The sequence below is a fragment of the Oryzias latipes genome, chromosome 18 (genome assembly GCF_002234675.1).
Source record: "Oryzias latipes chromosome 18, ASM223467v1".
NCBI classification, from domain to species: domain Eukaryota; kingdom Metazoa; phylum Chordata; class Actinopteri; order Beloniformes; family Adrianichthyidae; genus Oryzias; species Oryzias latipes.
The window spans coordinates 19,520,426-19,543,955 of NC_019876.2; the positions used below are offsets into that span (position 1 = coordinate 19,520,426).

General features: G+C 42.1%; 1 protein-coding gene across 1 annotated transcript in view; it reads left to right on the forward strand.

Moving 5' to 3' along the window:
* Positions 1-466: 466 nt before the first annotated feature.
* LOC101155642 (calpain-1 catalytic subunit) overlaps positions 467-23,530 on the forward strand; it is a 78,983-nt gene continuing 55,919 nt past the window's right edge. The window contains exon 1 of the mRNA XM_023949080.1: positions 467-589. The gene's annotated coding sequence lies outside the window, so the exon portion shown is untranslated. The remainder of the gene's footprint in view (positions 590-23,530) is intronic.

The window sequence follows — 23,530 nt, forward strand, 5'->3', positions numbered from 1 at the left end:
TGCAAGGGTAAAAATTACAATAATTATTCATGAATTTGTATTGAATTTCAGCTGAACATTTTTGTTTTTCATCTTTAACATTAGATCCCTAATTGATCTAATGAGTTTTACAAAAGTGTTACCAGTTAAAAATAAATTGACTAACTTGAAAATGGCCAGGTTAGTATTAATAAGTCAGATAACATATGCTATTCTGGCTGTCTACTCCAAACTTGAAATAGAAATTGTGCTTTAAATTTAAAGTTTTTAGTTTGAAGCATAAAGGTTCTTGAGTTTATTAAAGATAGAAATTTGTAAAATAGAGAAAAAGTTGAAGAAAAGAAGTGGACAGTAACAATTTTTCAACCCAGACTTCCAAAATATCAGTCTACAGCCTTGTTCCTACATTCCTTTATTGACTGGTGCAGAGTTAAGGCCCTCCTCCGTTTCTGTTACCAGGGTGGTGGTGCACATGCGCAGAGCCAGTTGCTCAGAGGTAGCAGGGTGTTTCTAAATCAGTGAGCAGCAGCGAACGGCAAAAAAGCACGCAAAGGACAACAGGAGCTTTAGACGCCAACTGACTGTCAATCATTGCATTACGAAACAAAAGGCAAGTATGCATTTAATTTGATTTAAAAGTACAGTTTGTGTTTTGGGTAAAAAAAAATAGGGTCTAAATCCGAAAATACCCGACACCCTGGCTGTTCCTGCTTAGTTTGCGTACTTTTTGATTCTGAAACTTGCGCAGACTTTCGCTTCCAAACTTTTGTAGTTTCCGTGTTGTCCTTTAGACGTATTTACATCTTTTGTGTCTTTGGAGATTTCTGGTTAAAGCGTAACGCTAGTCCAGCTGTTGGCTCGGATCATCTTGAGGAAGTTTTAGTGTGACATTGGCACATTGGGGGAGCCACACCTTCTATGGACTGGCTGTTATCTGTGTGAAACACAAGTCCGATTAACGTTTGGCCTGCGGAATGAATTGGGAGATAATTGACGGAAAGCAAAGTTTGTGCGTACAATCTGTTTAGTTATCCCGTTTGCATCGTTACTTCAAGAAATGTAGTTTAAATAAAGTGTGAAAGCATTTAATAGATTTTTTTTTCATAATTTTGCAGATGATGAGGAAATGATTCGGTGAAGGAAAATTGTTGATTTGTGTAAAAGTTGTTTCTGATTTGTAAACATTCAATAAAAGCGACGTTAGTTTTTATTTTATTTTATAGAATACCATTATAACACTGAGAACTCAACTCAGTTCAGATCATCTTTCAAGGCAAATGGATTTATCCCATTTTGTTTTTACATAAATCCTGATTCATTGTGTATTTTTTTTAACACAGAAAAGCATTTTCTGTGCTAACGTTTCTTAACAGATGCCCGCCTCTTTAAACTTTGATGAAGGAAAATTCATAAACCTCCCTTTTACAAGTTTCTATAAATCAGCAATTTTATTTGATTGAATCTTTATTCTCTGTAAAATGTTTGCGATTGGTTTAAACTTAAACTTTGTGATGAAGATTTTCCCTTTAACGTCAAAGTGGATGCTACCATATGGATGCTAACTTTAGTCCACCTTTTTAGGTGTAATTGATAAATAAAGCAAAATAAATATTTTGTATATATTTGTATATATATTTGTATATACATTTGTATATACAAATATTTGTATATATATTTGTATATGTATATTTTGTAATATATATTTATTTGCGTGTGTGAAACATTCAAGTCATTTTAGGCAGAGCAAGCAGCTTCTGGTATGTTGGAACAACCTTCTAGATCAGGGGTGGGCAATTCCAGGCCTCGAGGGCCGGTGTGTCTGCATGATTTCCAGATAGTCTTGCCCTACTCATGGCTGATTACCTGGTTAAGTGTGTCCAGCCAATAATCTTGCCCTACTCAAGGCTGATTACCTGGTTCAGGTGTGTCCAGCCAATTGAAACATGCCAGAGCAGGGTATGCTGGAAAACATACAGGAATGCGGCCCTCAGTGCCCACCTCTGTTCTAGATAAATCTGGATTTTGAGGAAAACTTTGAATTTTCTGTAAATGGCAGCTTTGTTTCTTTGAAGTTGATGGCTCCTCTTCAGTTTCCTCACCAGTGTTGCCAGATTGGACGGTTTTCTGGGCGGTTTTGGGGTCGGTTCTGCACCCCCCCCCCCCATGAATATATAATAGTGGACTACGTTAGGCTGTGTGGCTGTTGGAGTTCTACGTACTAAAGCTCCGTGAATGCACCAGGCAGAGACGCTTAATGGAGCGGGCTCTGTCACCTAACCTGTTGTTGGGGGTGTGCCGCCCCGCCTCTTAGAAATTGTGTTCTTTAAAGCTTGACACTGCGGCCGCGTGTGGGAGCAGCTACCAGCTAAAGTCATCGTCTGATTGCTACAGGTTTATTATTATAACATTTTTTTAACTTTATTTTCAGAAATTTTATAATACAAACTTAAACACATGAACCTTCACAGTAACCCTCCCACCCCAACACATAATAATAATAATGAATAAATTTAAAAGAAAATAAATAATAATTAATAAAGGAAAAATGGAAAGAAAAATGTACATCCATGACAGAAGTTTTCAAATGTTTTTCTCTATTTCTCCTATCTGTAGAAACACAAGTACACGTGCAAACACTTATAGACACATGAAACACTTATGGACACATCCAGATACACACACTTATGTACGCATACATCTACATATTCATATTTAGGTTATTTTGCTAAAACAGCAAAGAGGCTTCATTTTAGACTCACATTTTTAACATAATTTGTACAGTAAAGGGTGTCCAAATTTCTAGAAACTTTTCACAGCTGTTCTCCCTGCGGTATCTCAGTTTTTCCAGTTGCAACACAGAGAGCATTTCTCTAATCCAGCCATTAAATGAAGGAGGTTTATCTGATTTCCACTGCAGGAGGATAGTCCTACGGACTTTTGTTGTTGCAAAGGCAACTGCCCTCCCTTTGAATTTACAGACATTGACCTCAGGGAGCAACCCCAAAAACAGAAGTGAGTGGGGAGGGTGGAACCTTCGTCTCACAAATCAGCGAGAGGACCTCAAAAATATTTGTCCAGAAACTCCTTAGTGAGATACAGTTTCAGAACATATGTCCTAGAGAGGCTGGACTTTGTTTGCACCTTAAGGCCTGTTCACACCGGGACAAATTTCGCCTACGATTTTCGCCGACGTTTAACGCCTCGTGACTAAACAAAGGGCACCAATGTGAGTGTGCACACCGACGCGAAAAAACGCCACGCGCCAAAGCGTCAAAAAAAAAAAAACGCCTCGGGTTTGTTTTTTTTTTTTCGACGCGTCGCGTCGAAATCTATTCGACCAATGAGAATTGCGCTTTTGCACACGTGTCTGGAGCTTCTGAAGTTACAGTAAAACACAACTTGGGGGCGCTCAAACACAAAACTGCCTTGCTGAGCACACATACCAGAGAAGAAGATAGACGCCAAGTAGCGTCTACACTGCCGCGAAGAAATAATGACGGACATTCTTAAATATCCCCTTACCAAGTACCAGTTGGAGCTACTGATGCTTGAAATATTCATGTTTTCTTTGTATGATTCTGACAAGCGCGTAAATACTTGCTCTCTTCTTCTGAGTGAAAAGCGACTTTAAGAAGCGTAAAGTTGCGCAGCGCCACCTTGTGTACAGGAGTATTTCTGTTTACATTAAGCGCCATCTAATGTCAGGGAATGAAATTGCATGTTCGCTCGGCTCATCGTCAGCGAAAATCGCCTGGGTGTGAACACAAAAGACGTGGCGAAAAACGCTGGCGAATAACGCCTGGCGAATATTCGTCCCGGTGTGTACGGGCCTTTAGACATGAAGGACTAACATTAGGGTAGATCCTAGAAAGTTTTTCATTCGAATAGTGAAGGCGGTGTAACACTCTAAATTGAATAAGACAGTGTCTCATACAAATGGAACAGGTGTGAATCCGTTCCAAGCAGAGTTGCCAGGATTTTTCTGAAAATGTAACCTCAAGATCTTTTTCCCATGCCAGCCTTGGTCCATGAAAGTGGTTTAATACCCTGGATCCTGTTGTAAATTTTAGATATGTTGCCCTTTGTATGAGGGTTTAAAGCAAGTAACTCTTCAATGGTGTCAATGTGGCAAGCTTCTGAGTGATCAAAATATTTATTAACAAAACTTCTGAGTTGGAGGAATCTGAAAAAGTGGGATCTGGGAATATTGTATTTTTCATGTAGTGATTCAAAGGACATTAGATTTCTTTTGGAAAAAGGTCCTTCAAAAATACCAGCCCATTTTTGTGCCACATCTGGAATGAACATCGATATGAGATGGTGGGAAAAGGGGATTATTAACTAAGGGAGAAAAACGGGAAAGACAAGTAAAGCCAAAGTGCTTTCTAAACTGAAACCATATTTTTAGGTAATATTTTAAAACTGGATTAAGAATCTGGGGATGTGAAATTATAGGGATTGGAGAACTCACAATTGAAACCAGACGAACTGCTGACGCGCTTAGCCCTACTACCCAAAATCCAATATGGTAGCTTACTAATGTTTGCCGCCCAGTAGAAGATATAAAATTAGGTAAGCCTAGACCTCCGGCTGGTCTTGGTATTTCGAGAAACATGTTTTTCAGTCTTGGAACTTTTCTGCACCATATGAAAGATGAGATCATATTATCTATTTCTCTAAACATTGTCTTTGGTAAAAAGAAAGGGATCATTTGGAAAAAATATAAAAAACGGGGGAGGACAGACATTTTAACTATATTAACTCTCACGGCTAAAGAGATTGGTAATAAAGACCAATTCGTCAGATTTTCCTTTATTTCTTCTGACAAAATCTTTAAGTTGAAATGGTAGAGATCTTTATAATTGTGTGTTTTAACACCAAGATAAGTAAATTCTTCAACTCTTTTAAAAGGAAAGGGGGTATAATCTATTGCTGCTGCCGATTCGTTGATTGGAAAGAGATTCCTTTTGGAAACATTTATTGTGTAACCCGATATTTTACTATACAAGTTTAGTGTGTTAAAGAATGCTGGGATGGATTGCGTGGGATTGGTTAAATATACTAAAAGATCATTTGGGTACAAGGAGACTTTATGAATTTCATTATGTCTGAGGACTCCACTGATCCTGTCATCCATTCGTAGGGCAATGGCCAGAGGTTCTATCACCAAATTTGAAAGAAATGGGGATAAACAGCAGCCCTATCTAGTTCCACGATACAGCTGGAAATGGTCAGACGATGTAGCATTAGTACCTACTGAAGCCATGGGTGTAGAATAAATTGTTTTTATCCAGGAAATTACATTATGACCAAATCCAAACTTCTCTAGAGTGATGAATAAAAATTCCCATTCTACTCGATCAAATGCTTTATCCGCATCTAGAGAGATGACAACTTCTGGCTGGTGCACGGAATGGGAAGTGTGCAGCACATTTACCGGGCAGCGCATGTTATAGAATGATTGCCTACCGGGTATAAAGCCTGATTGATCTGGATTTATTATTTTAGGGATTACCGATTCAAAGCGACGAGCTAATACTGTAGTAAAAATTTTATAATCGCAGCATAGTAGACTGATGGCCCGATATGAGCTACACTCGCATGGATCTTTTCCTTTTTTGGGAAGAACGGTGATCCTTGCCTGGTTCATAGTTTGCGGAAATGTTTTAACCGTGTGGATTTCCTCAAAAAGTTTACATAAAGGGGACAATTTAAAGGAAAATGTTTTGTAAAACTCTGCTGGTAGCCCATCTGGGCCTGGTGTTTTACCATTTTGCATAGATTGTATTGCTTGTGCAATCTCTTCACTTGAAAATTTAGAGTCCAATCTGGCTCTGTCCTCAGGGCTTATCTGTGGGATTGTAAGAGGGTCAAAAAAAGTCTGGATCTCGTAGGGGCTAGAAGAAACTTGGGAAGTATAAAGGCTCGAGTAGAATTTTTAAAACTAGTTATTTATGGTCATGAGCGGATTGAACCTTTGTCCCTGTCCCGTACAGATCTCACTTATAGTGCGGCTTGCAGAGGATCGTCTAAGTCGGGCATCGTCAAATGGCGGACTGCGGTCCGAGTCCGGACCGAGTGACGAGTCTGCCCGGACCCGTTAAAATCTTTGATATTAATAAAAATATAAATCATTTGTTCATGCGCAGATAATCTAGTAATTATGACAGGAGCGTCATCAATAGCCAAGCCAATCAAATCGATTGTTTACCTTTCACCAACAGCGAGTGTGAGAGAGAGATAGAGAGGAGATGAGAGAAAATGGCTTGCTCAAAAATGATAAAAGTAGATGCTGAAAACCGAACTTTTAAAGATGAATGGACGGACAAATACATGTTTATTCTGCCTGCAGCCAGTTCTAAACCTTTGTATCTCATATGCTGTGAAAATGTGGCGTTAATCAAAAGTGGCAACGTTAAGCGTCACTATGAGACCAAACACGGGTCGTTTGAGGAAATGTACCCGCAGAAGTCCGCAGTGAGGGCAAGTAAAATCATCGAATTGAAAACACAGTATGACAGGTCTACTCGTGTCATCACGCATGCATTTACCGGGCAGCAACGTGCAAATGAGTGTTCGTTAAAGATCGCGTGGATTTTGGCACAACACAAGAAAGCATTCAGCGATGTGACAGTTGTAAAGGAGTGCTTAAATGCGGCTGCAGAAACTTTACTTGACAGTAAACTAAAAGATGACGTGTAAAAAAAAAAAAACAATCCCATTGTCAGCTACAACAACTAGAAAAACTGAACTATTAGCAGAAGATGTACTGGCACAGCTTGATGCAGCTGTTCAGAACGCAGTATGCATATTCTTAGCCATTGATGAGTCCACAGATGTAACCGATAATGCCCAGCTTTTGGTGTATGTGAGATTTCCTCACAAAGAGAAGAAAGAGATGTGTGAGGACATGTTAGGTTCAACACCACTTGAGACACACACAAGAGGAGAGGATATATATGAGGGGATAAAGGAGATGCTCACAAAAAGAAAAGAGTAATCTGAAGCAAGTAGTGTCAGTCACCACAGATGGTGCACCTGCCATGGTTGGGAGAGAGAAGGGGGCTGTTGCACGGATGAAACAAGACAACCCTGATCTCATAGCCTACCACTGTATCATACATCAGACTGTTCTCTGTGCCATTCTGTCTGAAGAATTGCTGAAGTAATGAATACCATGATGAAACTTATAAACTTACTTAGGGCATCCTCATCCCATCAGCATCGAGTGCTGAGAGAATTTTTAAGGAAATGGATGCAGATGCGAATGACCTACTACTCCACAACAACGTGAGATGGCTGAGTAAAGGCAATGCACTGGAAGGCTTCTGGTCCATCCGAAAGGAAATGGCTGCTTTCTTACAGCAGCTCAAGAGTCAAAAAGCAACACAGTTTGCAAACTTTTTGCAAGAAAAGCACAAGATGGATGTGGTGGCTTTTTTGGTGGACATCACAGGACACCTTAATGAGCTCAATTTAAAGCTGCAGGGTCAGAAAGATTCTATCTGCGATTTGATGAAAACTGTCCACTCATTCCAGATTAAGCTGGACATTTTCAAAGAAGATCTCCAAGCAGATTGTGAGCATTTCCCACAAACAAATTCAGGGTGAGAGAGACATTTCCCCTTATGTCGGCTTCATAGGCAAGCTGATTGGAAAATTCTGTCAACGATTTGACTGCTTCAACCTTGGACACCAGCTCCTCCTGCTAATTGAGAATCCATTCCTTATCAGAGAAATCAGAGGATTTTCAAAGGAGGTGACACGGACCTTCAAGTGGGCACATCCTGGATCTTTGCAGTTAGAGCTCACTGATTTGCAAGCAGATGTTGCTCTAAGAAAGCATTTTGAAACAACTGACTCTGCTACTTTCTGGGTATAGATTGTGCCAGAAACGATGTTCCCTGGTCTAACCAAAGTAGCACTACACACCTTAACCATGTTTGGATCAACTTACAGCTGAGAGACAGCTTTCTCGTCAATGAACATTAATAAAACAAAGTACCATTCTAGGCTCACCAATGAGCATCTTCACATGAGCATGAGACTTGCACTAACCCCATTTAAGCCAAGATTGAAACTGCTGGCAGGACAGTTACATGCCCATTTCTCTCACAAGGAAAGAAAGATTGAAAGGGAGTAAGGAAAAGTTGAAAGGAGAGATGAAAAAGGGAGCTGCTCAAAGTTCTGGACTTTTTTTATTCAGTAAATTCTGCCCTGTTCTATTTTACTTGAAAAGTTTCCTGTGTTATTTTATTTAAAATGTAGTTCATGTTTTAAAAAGGTGGCAGCTCAAATGTCTTTTGTTTATTTTTTTTCTTGAAGATTAAAAGCACTTTTATTTTATTCAAAAGATTTTGAATGTTTTACATTACTTGAAATAGGCCCCTAAGTTCAGGCTGCTCAAACCTGTGTTTGCACTTTTTATTTATTTTATTCAGAATAATTTCAGTGTCTGTTACTTGACATGTAGTAAAGACAACTACAGTATTGTTTTCCATTCAAGTGCCATACAAGTTCAGACTTTTCGGTATGTTAAAAGCATTTTACTTTGAAAACACTTGAAATGTAACAATAAATTATATAGAAATGTATGTGCGTTATTGATTTTATTAACATGAGGGTACATTATGTTAAGTGACAACATAAGATCCAGACCTTTGCTAGGAGAAAATTTTAGTAACTGGACCTTTTTGAATTTTAATTGAATACCCCTGGTCTAAGTTGATGGGATAGCAGTTGACCAACCTTCTCACTGTGCTCATAATAGGTTTGTTTTGTTTTAAGTAGTAACCTCTCAGTTTGTTCAACAGAAATATTATTAAACTCTGACTGTAGTAGTAGTCTATATTTATATAAACGGGGGCTTGGGGAATTGGCATACTTCTGGTTTATTACTTTAATTTGTTGGGACAAGTCTGCAAGGCGACGACAATCTTCTTTTTTTCTCTTTCGGCTTTTCCCATCAGGGGTCGCCACAGCGAATCATCCTTTTCCACCTCACTCTATCATGGACATCTTCTACCCTAACATTAGCCAACTTCATGTCCTCTGTTAAGACATCCATGTATCTCCTCTTTGGCCGTCCTCTTGCCCTCCTGCCAGGCAGCTCCACCTCCAACATCCTTCTACCAATATATCCACTATCCCTCCTCTGAACATGTCCAAACCATCTCAGTCTGGCTTCTCTGACTTTGTCGCTAACACAGGCAACATGAGCCGTCCCTCTGATGTACTCGTTCCTTATCCTGTCTAACCTGGTCACTCCTAAGGAGAACCTCAACATCTTCATCTCCGCTACCTCCATCTCAGCCTCTTGTCTCTGTCTCACTTCTTCCGTCTCTAACCCATAGAGCAGAGCTGGTCTCACCACTGTCTTATACACCTTTCCTTTGAGTCTTGCTGACACTCTTCTGTCACACAACACTCCTGACACTTTCCTCCACCCGCTCCAACCTGCCTGCACTCGCCTCTTCACCTCTTTTCCACACTCCCCATCACACTGAACTGTTGACCCCAAGTACTTAAACTCCTGCACCTTCTTCACCTCAGCCCCTTGTAACCTAACGCTTCTACCTTGATCCCTCTCGTTCAGACACATGTATTCTGTCTTACTACGACTGACCTTCATGCCTCTTCTTTCCAGAGCAAACCTCCACCTCTCTAGCTGTTCCTCCACCTGATCTCTACTCTCACTGCAAATTACAATGTCATCCGCAAACATCATTGTCCAGGGAGATTCCTGTCTTACCTCGTCTGTCAGCCTGTCCATCAGCATAGCAAACAAAAAAGGACTCAAAGCTGATCCTTGGTGTAGTCCCACCTCCACCTTGAACTCCTCTGTCTGACCCACAGCACATCTCACCACCGTCATACTTCTCTCATACATGTCCTGAACTACTCTGACATACTTCTCTGCCACTCCAGACGACCTCATACAGTACCACAGCTCCTCCCTCGGCACCCTGTCATACGCCTTCTCTAAATCTACGAACACACAATGCAGCTCCTTCTGACCTTCTCTGTACTTTTCCATCAACATTCTCAAAGCAAAAATGGCATCAGTGGTGCTCTTACGGGGCATGAAACCGTACTGCTGCTCACAAATCTCCACCTCTTTCCTAAGCCTGGCTTCCACTACTCTTTCCCACAGCTTCATTGTGTGGCTCATCAACTTTATTCCTCTATAGTTGCTGCAGTTCTGCGTGTCACCCTTGTTCTTAAAGATCGGAACCAGAACGCTTCTCCTCCATTCCTCAGGCATCTTCTCACTCTCTAAAATCCTATTGAACAACCTCGTTAGAAATTCCACTGCTGTCTCTCCTAAGCACTTCCATACCTCCACAGGTAGGTCATCAGGACCAACAGCCTTTCCGCTCTTCATCCTTTTCAGAGCCTTCCTAACCTCATCCTTTCCAATCTCTGCTACTTCCTGCTCCACAACAACCACATCTTCCTCCCTTCTTTCCCTGTCATTTTCCACGTTCATCAGCTCCTCAAAATACTCCTTCCATCTTTTTTGTACACTCTCCTGAGTTGTTAGCACCTTTCCATCTCTGTCCTTAATCACCCTTATCTGTTGCACGTCCTTCCCATCTCTGTCTCTCTGTCTGGCTAGCCTGTACAAGTCCTTTTCTCCTTCCTTTGTGTCTAACCTGTCATATAGCTCATCGTAAGCTTTCTGTTTGGCCTTTGCCACCTCTCTCTTCACTTTACGCTGCGCTTCCTTGTACTCCTGTCTACCTTCCTCAGTCCTTTCTACATCCCACTTCCTTTTAGCCAACCTCTTCCTCTGGACGCAGTCCTGTACTTCCTCATTCCACCACCAAGTGTCTTTACCGTCTTTCCTCTTTCCAGATGACACACCTAGCACCTTCCTACCCGTTTCCCTGATAATTTCTGCTGTAGTTTCCCAGTCATCTGGAAGCTCATCCTGACCACCCAGGACCTGCCTCAACTTCTGCCTAAATTCCTCACAAGTTTCTTCATTCTGTAGCTTCCACCACTTGGTCTTCTTTTCTGTTTTCCCTCTCTTCTTCTTCCTGACCTCCAGAGTCATCTTACACACCACCATGCGGTGCTGTCTGGCTACACTCTCTCCTACCACCACTTTGCAGTCATTAACCTCTCTCAAATGACCTCGTCTGCATAGGATGTAGTCCACCTGAGTACTCCTACCTCCACTTCTGTATGTCACTCTATGTTCCTCTCTCTTCTGGAAGTAAGTGTTGACTACCGCCATTTCCATCCTCTTCGCAAAGTCCACCACCATCTGTCCCTCCAGATTCCTTTCCTTCACACCAAACCTGCCCATCACCTCCTCATCACCTCTGTTGCCCTCACCAACATGTCCATTAAAGTCTGCTCCAATAACAACTCTCTCTCCTCTGGGGATACTCTCTATGACCTCATCCAACTCACTCCAGAATCTCTCCTTCACTTCTAACTCACAGCCAACCTGTGGCGCATACCCACTGACTACATTCACCATCACCCCTTCAATTTCTAACTTTAGGCTCATCATCCTGTCTGAGACTCTTTTCACCTCTAGAACACTGTTTACAAACTCCCCCTTCAGAATCACTCCTACCCCGTTTCTCTTCCTATCAACACCATGATAGAACAGTTTGTATCCTCCTCCAATACTACGTGCCTTGCTGCCCTTCCACCTTGTCTCCTGCACACACAGTACATCTACCTTCCTTCTCTCCATCATGTCTGCCAGCTCTCTGCCTTTCCCTGTCATTGTGCCAACGTTAAGAGTCCCTATTCTCAAACCTATGTTCCTGCCCTTTCCCTTCTCTCTCTGGCCACGGACCCTTCTGCCTCCCCTCTTTCTTCGACCAACAGTAGTCAAATTTCCACCGACACCCTGTAGGTTAACAGCATCGGTGGCGGTCGTTGTTAACCCGGGCCTCGACCGATCCGGTATGTCTAAAGTGTTGTGGATGATTCGCATGGTTATTTTGGCAATTTTTACGCCGGATGCCCTTCCTGACGCAACCCTCTCTATTTATCCGGGCTTGGGACCGGCACAGAAGTTACTGGCTTGCAACCCCTGTGGCTAGATTCTGCAAGGCGACGACAATGCTTTTTTTTTTTTCTCATGAGCCGCAAAAGAGATAATTTGTCCCCTGAGATAAGCTTTAAGTGCCTCCCAGATAGTAGTAACCGAAATGCCAGGTGTGGTATTATTCTGAAGGAAAAAATCAATTTGGTCTGATATATATCTTTGGAAGGGGTTTATTAGACAATAACATTGGATCCAAACGCCATGTGCGTCGAACTGCCATGTTTTCTGGGAAGATTAGGTCAGACTGAACAAGGGACTGATCAGAGATCACTATATACTATGATATTGACAATTAGTTATTAAAGAAAGGAACCTTTGATCAATTAGAAAGAAGTCTATTCTAGAATATGACTGGTGGACAGGCGAAAAGAATGAATATTGTCGGGTAGTTTTATTGGTTTGTCTCCAGGGATGAAATAGTTTGTAGAAATCCATAAAAGATATAATTGAGTTTGCAGATTTGGATAATTTAGATGGGAACTTTGGACTTGATCTGTCAACATCTGGCTTCAAAACAAAATTAAAATCTCCACCCAGTATTAAATGGTGTGTGGTTGACACAGGGAGGTTAGTGAAAAAAAATTATAGAAAACTGTGGATCATCCCAGTTTGGGCCATAAACGTAAGCTAGGATCACCTCCATCCCAAACAATTTCCCCTCAACTATGACATATCTACCTTTGGTGTCAGATACAGTTTTTGTCTGCGTAAATGGCACAACTTTTCTGATTAGTATGACTGTACCTCTAGAGCGATTTTCATAGTTAGAATGGTAGGTTTGACCTATCCAGTCTTGTTTCAATTTTGAATGTTCGTTTAAGTGTAAATGGGTTTCCTGCAGAAATATGATATCTGGTTTGAAAGTTTTCAGGTGAGAAAAAAACTCTACTGCATTTTATAGGATGCTGTAAACCCTTTACATTCCAGCTAATAAAACGAGTTGGATCTGGGAAACCCAGTTTAGGTCTTCTCATAAAGCAATAAACAAGGAGATAGATGTGTCTCTGTCATGGAGTACAAAGTAAGAAAAAAAATGAAAAAAAGAAGCAATAAAAGTGTAAAGTAAAAGACAATGGGGTTGGGTGATGTCCCCTAAATTGGCAGTTGACGATGTTTGCAGTCAACCATCGGGATGGATGATGGTATTGACGGGGGGGAGGGCGTGTAATTTATCGTTATTATACAATTATTATTCGTTATTTTACTTTATTTATTTTATTTCCCAACTAATGAATCATCTGCGATGATCCAGTATAAACTGAGGGAAGTGACTTTAACAAAACAAAAACAAACATAATAGAAAAGAAGTACTCTGCTCCTGCGCTTAATTAGTCAGTCAGGTGGACCGGTGGAGAGAGCGACCGCGTCTGAGCTGAGCAGACGGACTCATAACTTTGAGTTTGAGGGGAAGATGCTTTGTTATGTGTGGGAGACTAAGGACTGTGATCCGTCTCACAGCTCTACGTGAACGAGCTACCGAACTCAAACCGGGTGTCCCGGTAAAAGTGTGTGTCCCGGGCAAAGCTCGGTCGGACCGTCAGGTCATACAGCGGCTTTAGGGCGGAGGGTGGCAGAAATGTCGCTCAGTCCTTAGAAACCATTCAAACAATCACCTGGATTTTTGTGTTGTTTTGTCGTGTCCCGAGAAAATAAAGGCTGATGTTGTTCCCACATATTTACGTGCAGCCAAGATGCAGCCTATCCCGCATGGATTTATGTTCACCCAAGCTAATGTTGTTAGCCCGTGTTAGAATACTGCTAATAAGTTAACACAGGATACTTTCCGGCTCCGTTCTTCAACAGAAAAACCACTGACCACACGGATTAAAATTAAAAGGATGAGCGAACAGGGGCTTCATAATAACCGTAACATTAATAAAAGCACATTTAGGAGATAATCTCGTATATTACCAAGGTGACGTATCTATGTATGTAGCCGCTGGGCGTAACTAATGTTCTTTACCGGTATACTACTGCGCATGTGCGAATGATTTATTCCGACCGAAAGTGTGACCCATGTGAACGTTTTTTTTATAAACTGAAAACTTTTTTCTGGGCCCATCTACACGGTTGGATTCAAATCTGACCATTGATCCGATCAAGTTATTTTGCACATGTAACCGCGGCTTATGGTGTCGACTCGCAGCGTGGCGGGGGCGTGGCATCACGATGGTGGCTCCCCATCGTGATGTCAGTCACCCACCATCGTCCATCGGCACAACCCGAAAAGACAATAATGTAAAATCCCCAAATGAGTGCCAATCTCCCCAGAACAAACAGAACAAAGTAGTGGAGCTCACATCCACATTCCCACTACATGCAAAGTTTGCACTAAAGTGCTCAGGGTGTACCAGCTCATCTGCTAAGCGGAGCAGAACAAAAAAATTCCACCCAAATAAATAAAAAATTTAAGTGGATATAATAAGGCACGCATAAAGATACAACCAAAGCCTGGAATAAAAATGTTGGAACCTATTTTCCTGATTAAGCATCTAAACCAAAATAAATATACATGTGTGAATATAAATACAGGCATGAACACAATTCCCTTTTCAAACTCCCATAATGACACAGAACGTAGTGTAAAGCTATAGGGAACAGGTTTATTATTTTGAAGAGTTCTGCATGGTAATCATGTTTCCATGTTTGAGTTAATAAAATCATCCCAGAGAGAGTCTCTGCTTCAAAAGCAGCTTTGAAAGCTGCGTCTTAATCTGACGCCCATGTATGAGGTGCCGTGTAGGACATTATTCAGAATTAGCATTCATAAACACATATGAAATCTCTCACACACACTAGTGAAATGCTTGTATACATACAACTGAAAATATATTCATTCACATACACATGTGAAATCTCTCACATACACATGTGAAAATGCTCTCACACACACTATCGAAAATGCTCTCACACACACTACTGAAAATGCTCTCACACACACTACTGAAAATGCTCTCACATACACTACTGAAAATGCTCTCACACACACATGTGAAAATGCTCTCACATACACTATCGAAAATGCTCTTACAAACAGTACTGAAAATGCTCTCACATACACTACTGAAAATGCTCTCACATACACTGCTGAAAATGCTCTCACATATACATGTGAAAATGCTCTCACACACAGTACTGAAAATGCTCTCACATACACATGTGAAAATGCTCTCACACACACTACTGAAAATGCTCTCACACACACATGTGAAAATGCTCTCACATACACATGTGAAAATGCTCTCACATACACATGTGAAAATGCTTTCACACACACTACCAAAATCCTCTCACACATACTACTGAAAATTTCGATAGAAACATTTCAGTAGAAACGGAAGTTGGCTGATTATCGCGAAATTTAACGGCATTCAAAAGCGTTGCTATGGTGATGTGTATCGGCAGCCTGCACTAGAAATTTCCCAGAAGTCTCTACGAAAAACCAGAGTGGATCTATGGAGAGGGCTGCATTGGGATTGGGTCCCGCCGGGTCCGCAGTCCAGCAGTTGACCCCGCCCCCCTCTTAGAAATTGTGTTCTTTATAGCCTGATACCGCGGTCACGTGTGGGCGGAGCTACCAGCTAGAGGTTATGGTCTGATCGCTGCATGGAGCGATGTGTGCAATTTATTATTTTGAAGAGTTCTACTTCGTAATCATGTTTCCATGTTTGAGTTCATAAAATCATCCCAGGGAAAGTCTCTGCTTCAACTCCCGCCCGCGTTTTCATCTCTCTGACAGAGTTTGAAGCCAAAGCCCCTCCCCCGCCTCTTTACCAGCTTCTCCTCTCTACCTGTTCACCTGTTCATATCCTCTGCAGCTGAGAGCTGTTTTTCCCCGCGCTCCCAGTGTATTCTACAGAGAGCACGCACGATAGTTGGGGCAGCAGAAGAATGAAAGAGCTGTGACTCTATCTGGCAACACTGCGCTGGATGAGGAAGGAAGGTGCAGGTTTCCTGGCAGGGACATGATGTCAATTGATAAAGCAGAAAAGGACCTCAAACGAGCTTCATCGTGAGACACGCATGGTGTTCAGATCTGCGTGCCGATGCCCAACTGAGGCTCAAAACAGCAAAAACGGGAAATGGCTGAAGCTAAAAAAAAAAGTATTTTTCCATCAGGAAAAAATTAATTCATAGATTTTCAGCTCTGTTGAACCATTACAAGGTTTTTTTTACTTTGACCTGCATCTTTACCAGCTGGTTTAGCGCGCTTCAGGCCGTCTGTCTGCACGCGCACACACGCACACTTTTAACCGAACAGGATTTGTGAAAATATATTTAATAATTAAGTTGCACATTACACAAAGGAGGAATGCATGAAAAGATGAGGCTGGAGGAGGGACATGAATCTCTTTAATAATATCAATACCAATACCTGTTTTATTTCCTGCGGGGCGGGGGACGATACAAAATGATCTCACGAAAAACGGTTGAATTATTGCCATGAACACGGACAGATTTATATTCAAAGCCATTTTTAGTAAGGTGTAAGAAAACTACAGAAAAAAATGCCTCCTCGCAAGAGCCGGTTAATCGTTCAGCGGCACAAAAACAAAAAATAAATATTGGCATGAACAAATAACTTGGGGGTTTATTTATGAACAAATACATTAAATCAACACCAAAGTGTTTGTATTTTAATTATTTAAAAATCATCCACGTTTTCCATGATCAGAACACAGCAGTCTTTGTAAAATGTCCATATTTATTGTGTTTTCACTCTGACAAATAGGTGTCATTCTCTGCGTTAAATAGGAGTAGTTCGCCTCCAGACCAGGTGGAAGCGGTAATGCGCCAATTTGTTTTCGTGTCAAGCACCTTATGAACAACACCCGAAAGAAAAAAGGAGTGATCATGGGTGTCCAAATTGCTTTTAAAATTCAGAGAACTATATAGAGAACTATATAGTGCTGCACTATCTAGGGTTTTTGTAGTTAGGGATTAGGGCGGGAATTCGGACACAGGTTCGTTTCCACTGAAATGCCTTCCGTCGACCAACTTCGTTTCTAACAATAAAGTTAAAAAAAAACTGTCTCTACTGAAATGCCTTCCGTCGTTTCTATTGAAAATTTCAGTAGTATGTGTGTGAGTATTTTGGTAGTATGTGTGAGAGCATTTTCAGTAGTGTGTGTGAGAGCATTTTCACATGTGTGTGTGAGAGCATTTTCACATGTGTGTGTGAGAGCATTTTCACATGTATATGTGAGAGCATTTTCAGCAGTGTATGTGAGAGCATTTTCAGTACTGTGTGTAAGAGCATTTTCGATAGTGTATGTGAGAGCATTTTCACATGTGTGTGTGAGAGCATTTTCAGTAGTGTATGTGAGAGCATTTTCACATGTGTGTGTGAGAGCATTTTCAGTAGTGTATGTGAGAGCATTTTCACATGTGTGTGTGAGCATTTTCACATGTGTATGTGAGAGATTTCACACGTGTATGTGAATGAATATATTGTCAGTTGTATGTATACAAGCATTTCACTAGTGTGTGTGAGAGATTTCATATGTGTTTATGAATGCTAATTCTGAATAATGTCTTACACGGCCCCTCATACCCATGTTTCCATCTCTCTGACAGAGTTTGAAGACAAAGCCCCTCCCCCGCCTCTCTACCTTTTCATATCCCCTGCAGCTGTTAGTTGTTTTCCCCCGCGCTCCTACAGTGTGTTCTACACAGGGAGCGCAAAATATGGTCATCATAGCAGCAGTTTAACACGATAGTCGGGGCGCTCCGGATAAAAGAGCGGCACGCAGGTTATAGCGAGGATATAGCGGGTTGAGAAAATGAATGGAAAGCCGGTCCGCTGAAGAAATATTCAATACTGTAATCATTTTATTATTAGTCTGAACTATCTTTTATTTTGAGAAATCTTTTATTTTGAAAAATCACCGGCTCGGGTGCTAAATAAGTCCAGTAGGAGAAAAAAATCAACAAAAGCTGTGTATTCTTGTTTCTCCTGAATGTTTTATTCCTTTGCCTTGATCTTATATATATATATATATATATATATATATATATATTAGGGCTGCACGATATGAGGAAAACTTGCGATATGCTATATTAGAGATTAATATTGCGATAACGATATAATTTGCGGTATATAAAAAATAGAAAAATGCCAAAAACATCATTCCCATTTCATTAGAAACAGTTTAAAATTACACTCGAAATGACCCTCATTGACATAGGTGAAAAACATCTAACATAATAGGCCTCCATCTGATTGGTAAACAATGGGAAGGCGTCCATCTGATTGGTCAAAGCATGAAGGGATTTATTTGATTCATTAAAAGCTTCAAGCTGCCATAAGATTGTTTTAACACATTTTGGGTTTACGATTTATTGCGATATTCGCAGTCTTTTGCGATATACCTATTGCAGAGCTGGATATTGCGATAACGATAAATTTGCGGTATATTGTGCAGGCCTAATATATATATATATATTATAAAAAAAAAAAAAAAGCCCCTCTCACCCTCCGCGGGTGGTTTTCTCCTCCAAGCTCGGGTCCTCTACCAGAGGCCTGGGAGCTTGAGGGTCCTGCGCAGTATCTTAGCTGTTCCTAGCACTGCGCTTTTCTGGACTGAGAGGTCTGAGGTCTTTCCAGGTATCTGTTGTAGCCACTCCTCCAGCTTGAGGGTTACTGCCCCGAGTGCTCCAATTACCACAGGCACCACTGTCACCTTCACTTTCCATGCTTTCTCCAGTTCTTCTCTGAGTCCCTGGTATTTCTCCAGTTTCTCATGTTCCTTCTTCCTGATGTTCCCATCGCTTGGTACTGCCACATCCACCACAACGGCTTTCCTCTGTTCTTTATCCACCACTACAATGTCTGGTTGGTTCGCCATTACCATCCTATCAGTCTGGATCTGGAAGTCCCACAGGATCCTTGCCCTCTCATTCTCTACCACCTTCGGAGGTGTTTCCCATTTTGACCTTGGGGTTTCCAGTTCATATTCTGCACACATGTTCCTGTATATTATTCCAGCCACTTGATTGTGGCGCTCCATGTATGCTTTACCTGCCAGCATCTTACATCCTGCAGTTATGTGCTGGATTGTTTCAGGGGCCTCTTTGCACAGCCTACACCATGGGTCTTTTCTGGTGTGGTAGATCTGAGCCTCTATTGCTCTGGTGCTCAGGGCTTGTTCCTGAGCTGCAAGGATGAGCGCTTCAGTGCTGTCCTGTAGGCCAGCCCTTTCTAGCCATTGGTAGGACTTCTTGATATCAGCCACTTCAGTTATGGTCCGGTGGTACATCCCAAGCAGGGGTTTGTCCTCCCATGAGGATCTGTCCTCCAGCACTGTATCCTCTGCTCTCCATTGCCTGAGACATTCACTGAGCACACTGTCATTTGGGGCCTTAAGTTTGATGTACTCATGCATCTTGGATGTTTCATCCTGGATAGTGGCTTCTACGCTCACTAGTCCTCGGCCTCCTTCCTTGCGGGTAGCATACAGTCTCAGGGTGCTGGATTTGGGATGGAACCCTCCATGCATGGTGAGGAGCTTTCGTGTTTTAACATCCGTGGTCTGTATCTCTTCCTTTGGCCATCTTATTATTCCTGCAGGGTATCTGATAACTGGCAGTGCGTAGTTGTCTATTGCCCGGGTCTTATTTTTGCCATTGAGCTGGCTTCTCAGGACTTGCCTTACTCGTTGGAGGTATTTAGCTGTTGCAGCTTTCCTTGTTGCCTGCTCCAGGTTGCCATTTGCCTGTGGAATTCCAAGGTACTTGTAACTGTCTTCGATGTCTGCTATTGTTCCTTCTGGGAGTGAGACCCCTCCTGTGTGGACTACCTTGCCTCTCTTTGTCACCATCCGGCTGCATTTCTCGAGCCCGAATGACATCCCAATGTCAGTGCTGTAGATCCTGGTGGTGTGGATCAGGGAGTCAATGTCACGCTCGCTCTTAGCATATAGCTTGATGTCATCCATGTAGAGGAGGTGACTGATGTTGGCCCCATTTCTGAGTCGGTATCCATAGCCAGTATTGTTGATTATTTGGCTGAGGGGGTTCAGACCTATGCAGAACAGCAGTGGGGACAGAGCATCACCTTGGTATATCCCACATTTGATGGACACTTGTGCAAGTGGCTTCCCATTGGCTTCAAGGGTGGTTTTCCACAGCTTCATTGAGTTTCCTATGAAGGCTCTTAGAGTCCTGTTGATGTTGTACAGCTCAAAGCATTCAGTGATCCATGTGTGTGGCATTGAGTCATAGGCCTTCTTGTAATCAATCCAGGCTGTGCACAGGTTGGTGTGTTGTGAATTGCAGTGTTGGGCGACTGTTCTGTTGACCAGGAGTTGGTGTTTGGCTCCTCTGGAGTCTCTACCAATGCCCTTCTGTGTGTTACTCATGAATTGATCCATGTGCCTGTTTATCTTGGTTGCAATGATGCCTGACATGAGCTTCCATGTTGTGGACAGACAGGTTATTGGCTGGTAGTTGGATGGGATTGCACCCTTTGAGGGATCCTTCTGGATCAGGATCATTCGCCCTTCCGTTAGCCATTCGGGGTGAGTCCCATCTCTTAGCAGCTGGTTCATTTGTGCTGCCAGGCGCTCGTGGAGTGCGGTAAGCTTCTTTAGCCAGTAGGCATGTATCATGTCAGGGCCCGGTGCTGTCCAGTTCTTCATACCTGAGACTCTTTCTTGGATGTCTGCCACTGTGATGGTTACTGGATTCTGTTCAGGGAGGTTGCTATGTTCTTTTCTCAGAGAGACCAGCCACTGGGCATTGCTGTTATGTGCTGTCTCTTTCTCCCATATACTTTTCCAGTACTGTTCAGTTTCTAGCCTTGGTGGGTCTGCTCGGCTGTTTTGACCCTGCCACTGAGCGTACACTATTGCAGGTTGAGTTGCGAAGAGCCTGTTTATTCGTCTGGCTTCATTGTCTCTTGTGTACCTCTTTAGGCGGCTGCTCAAGGCTAGGATCCTTTGTTTGGCAGTTTCCAGTGCTTCAGGTATGGACATCTGGCTGTATCTCTTAGGTACTTGCTTTCTCATTGTACCTCTTTGAGCCTCTGTCAGCTTACTCACATCCTTCCGAGTTGCCTTGATTTTGGCCTCTAACCGTTGCTTCCATGGTGGGTACTGTTTTCTTCCATGGTTGCTCTTATAGCCAAGCATCTCAAGGATCACTGCTACTGAAGTGTAAAGCAGTTCATTGGTTTCTGTGATGGTTGTGGTAGGAATTTCCCTCAATGCTTCATTCACAGTTTCCAGTAGACTTTCAGGCGGTACATCACTTAACCGTTGTAGCTGGTGTCGGGGTTGCCTAGTGTTCATTGTAGACATGATCTTGTCTTTCAGGTCAGTTGCTGCTTCGCTCAGGGTAATTGTGGTTGTTGGGGCTGTGTACCCAATCTCAGGGTGGGAGTGTGGTATAACCTCCTCTCTGACCTGTTGTTCTGGCTCTCCCGTGGCATTGTATTGTATTGCTTCAATCTCAAGTTGTGATAGGAGTTGCCGTTTGTGGATGTTAGAACACTGGGCTACCAGTTGTTTGGCAGTTAGCCCTGATTGTGGGTTTCGAAGCATCCATTCATTCCACATTCTCTGCATGTAACCCCTCTGGGTGGGATTACTTGAGTAGTAGCATCCTAACAGAACCTTGTTCTCACATCTAGTCCATTTCCGTCTTGTCTTATATATATATATATATATATATATATATATATATATATATATATATACACACATATACATATATACACATATATATATGTATATGTATATATATGTATATATATATATAATGTCTATTGCATTTTCTAAATCGACGTTATTAATCTGTTCTTTAAATCCAAGTCATTTCTAAACAAGTTTTAATACTTAATGAAACCACACCCTCAAACCTGCTGGAGCAGAAAAAAACTCCCAGAAACACATGGGTTGTTCTTAATGGCTGCTACTCTCAGTAGGCAATGGAAACTTTTGCACCACACTAAAGGCCCGTACACACCGGGACGAATATTCGCCAGCCGTTATTCGCCAGCGTTTTTCAATACGTTTTTTGTGTTCACACCCAGGCGATTTTTGCTGACGATGAGCCGAGCAAACATGCAATTTCATTCCCTGACATTAGATGGCGCTTAATGTAAAACAGAAATACTCCTGTACACAAGGTGGTGCTGCGCAACTTTACGCTTCTTGAAGTCGCTTTTCACTCAGAAGAGAGCAAGTATTTACACGCTTGTCAGAATCAAACAAAGAAAACATGAATATTTCCAGCACCAGTAGCTCCAGCTCCAGTTCCAGCGATGAAGAAATTATTGTTCTGTTGAATGATGAAAGACGCCGGAAAAGACGTCGATTTTGGGTACATCCCATAGTTACGAGAAGAGAAGAACATGGGGAGTTTATCGACTGGTACAACAGCTGAAAATGTATCATGAGCGTCTTCGGGGATATTTTAGAATGTCCGTCAGTGAGTGCATCTTCTTCGTCTTATTTCTTCGCGGCAGTGTAGACGCTACTTGGCGTCTATCTTCTTCGCTGGTATGTGTGCTCAGCAAGACAGTTTTGTGTTTGAGCGCCCCCAAGTTGTGTTTTACTGCAACTTCAGAAGCTCCAGACACGTGTTCTCATTGGTCGTATAGTTTTTGACGCAGCGCGTCAAACCAAAAAAACGAACCCGAGGCGTTTTTTAAAAAATGACGCTTTTACGCGTGGCGTTTTTCGCGTCTGTGTGCGCACTAACATTGATGCCCTTTGTTTAGTCACGAGGCGTTAAACGTCGGCGAATATCGCGCGCGAGATTCGTCCCGATGTGTAAGGGCCTTAAGTCTTTAATCAGGAGGAGTTTAGATGTTGGACAACAGAGGAAGTGGAAGAGGGTAAAAGGGGGGATTGTTAAACATGAGCGTGTGCTCAGCAGAGTTAAAGCAATAGGAAAGGTTTAGGTAAAAACGGCAAAAACTGATAATCTGAGGTGAACTCTCTTCGTGGCTCTGGTTCTATCAAAAGATTTGGTAATATGTGACAGTTTACACTTGGGCCTCCACAGCTTTGCCTAATTAAAGAGTCGGAAAGCTTTTGCTTGTTCCTGCAGACGTGCTGCCTTCATTGGGCATTTTGATTCATTCTAAAATGCAAAATCTGTCTATGTGTGCAACCCATCCACTGCACGCAATTCAGAATTGTCATGAGAGAAACCCGCTCAAACAAATTTTTTGAACATTTAGCCACACTGTTTGTTGCACAGGGGAAACTGATATTCAACTTAAGAATGCATGCATGTACCTGAAAAGAACACAGGAAGGCCACATGGCCATAGGCGCGCACCGGCTGCCGTGGCCACAAAAGCAGCCCACCATCACCAAGCATGAATGAGGAATGAATGAATAATGCTTTGAGCAGCTGGAAAAGCACTGAAAAATCCAAGCCATTTGTATTATTGGACAATTACATTTGACTGGGATGCGAACATAGTGGAAGAACTCATCTTGGATTCGTATTTCTGCAGATTTGTTTA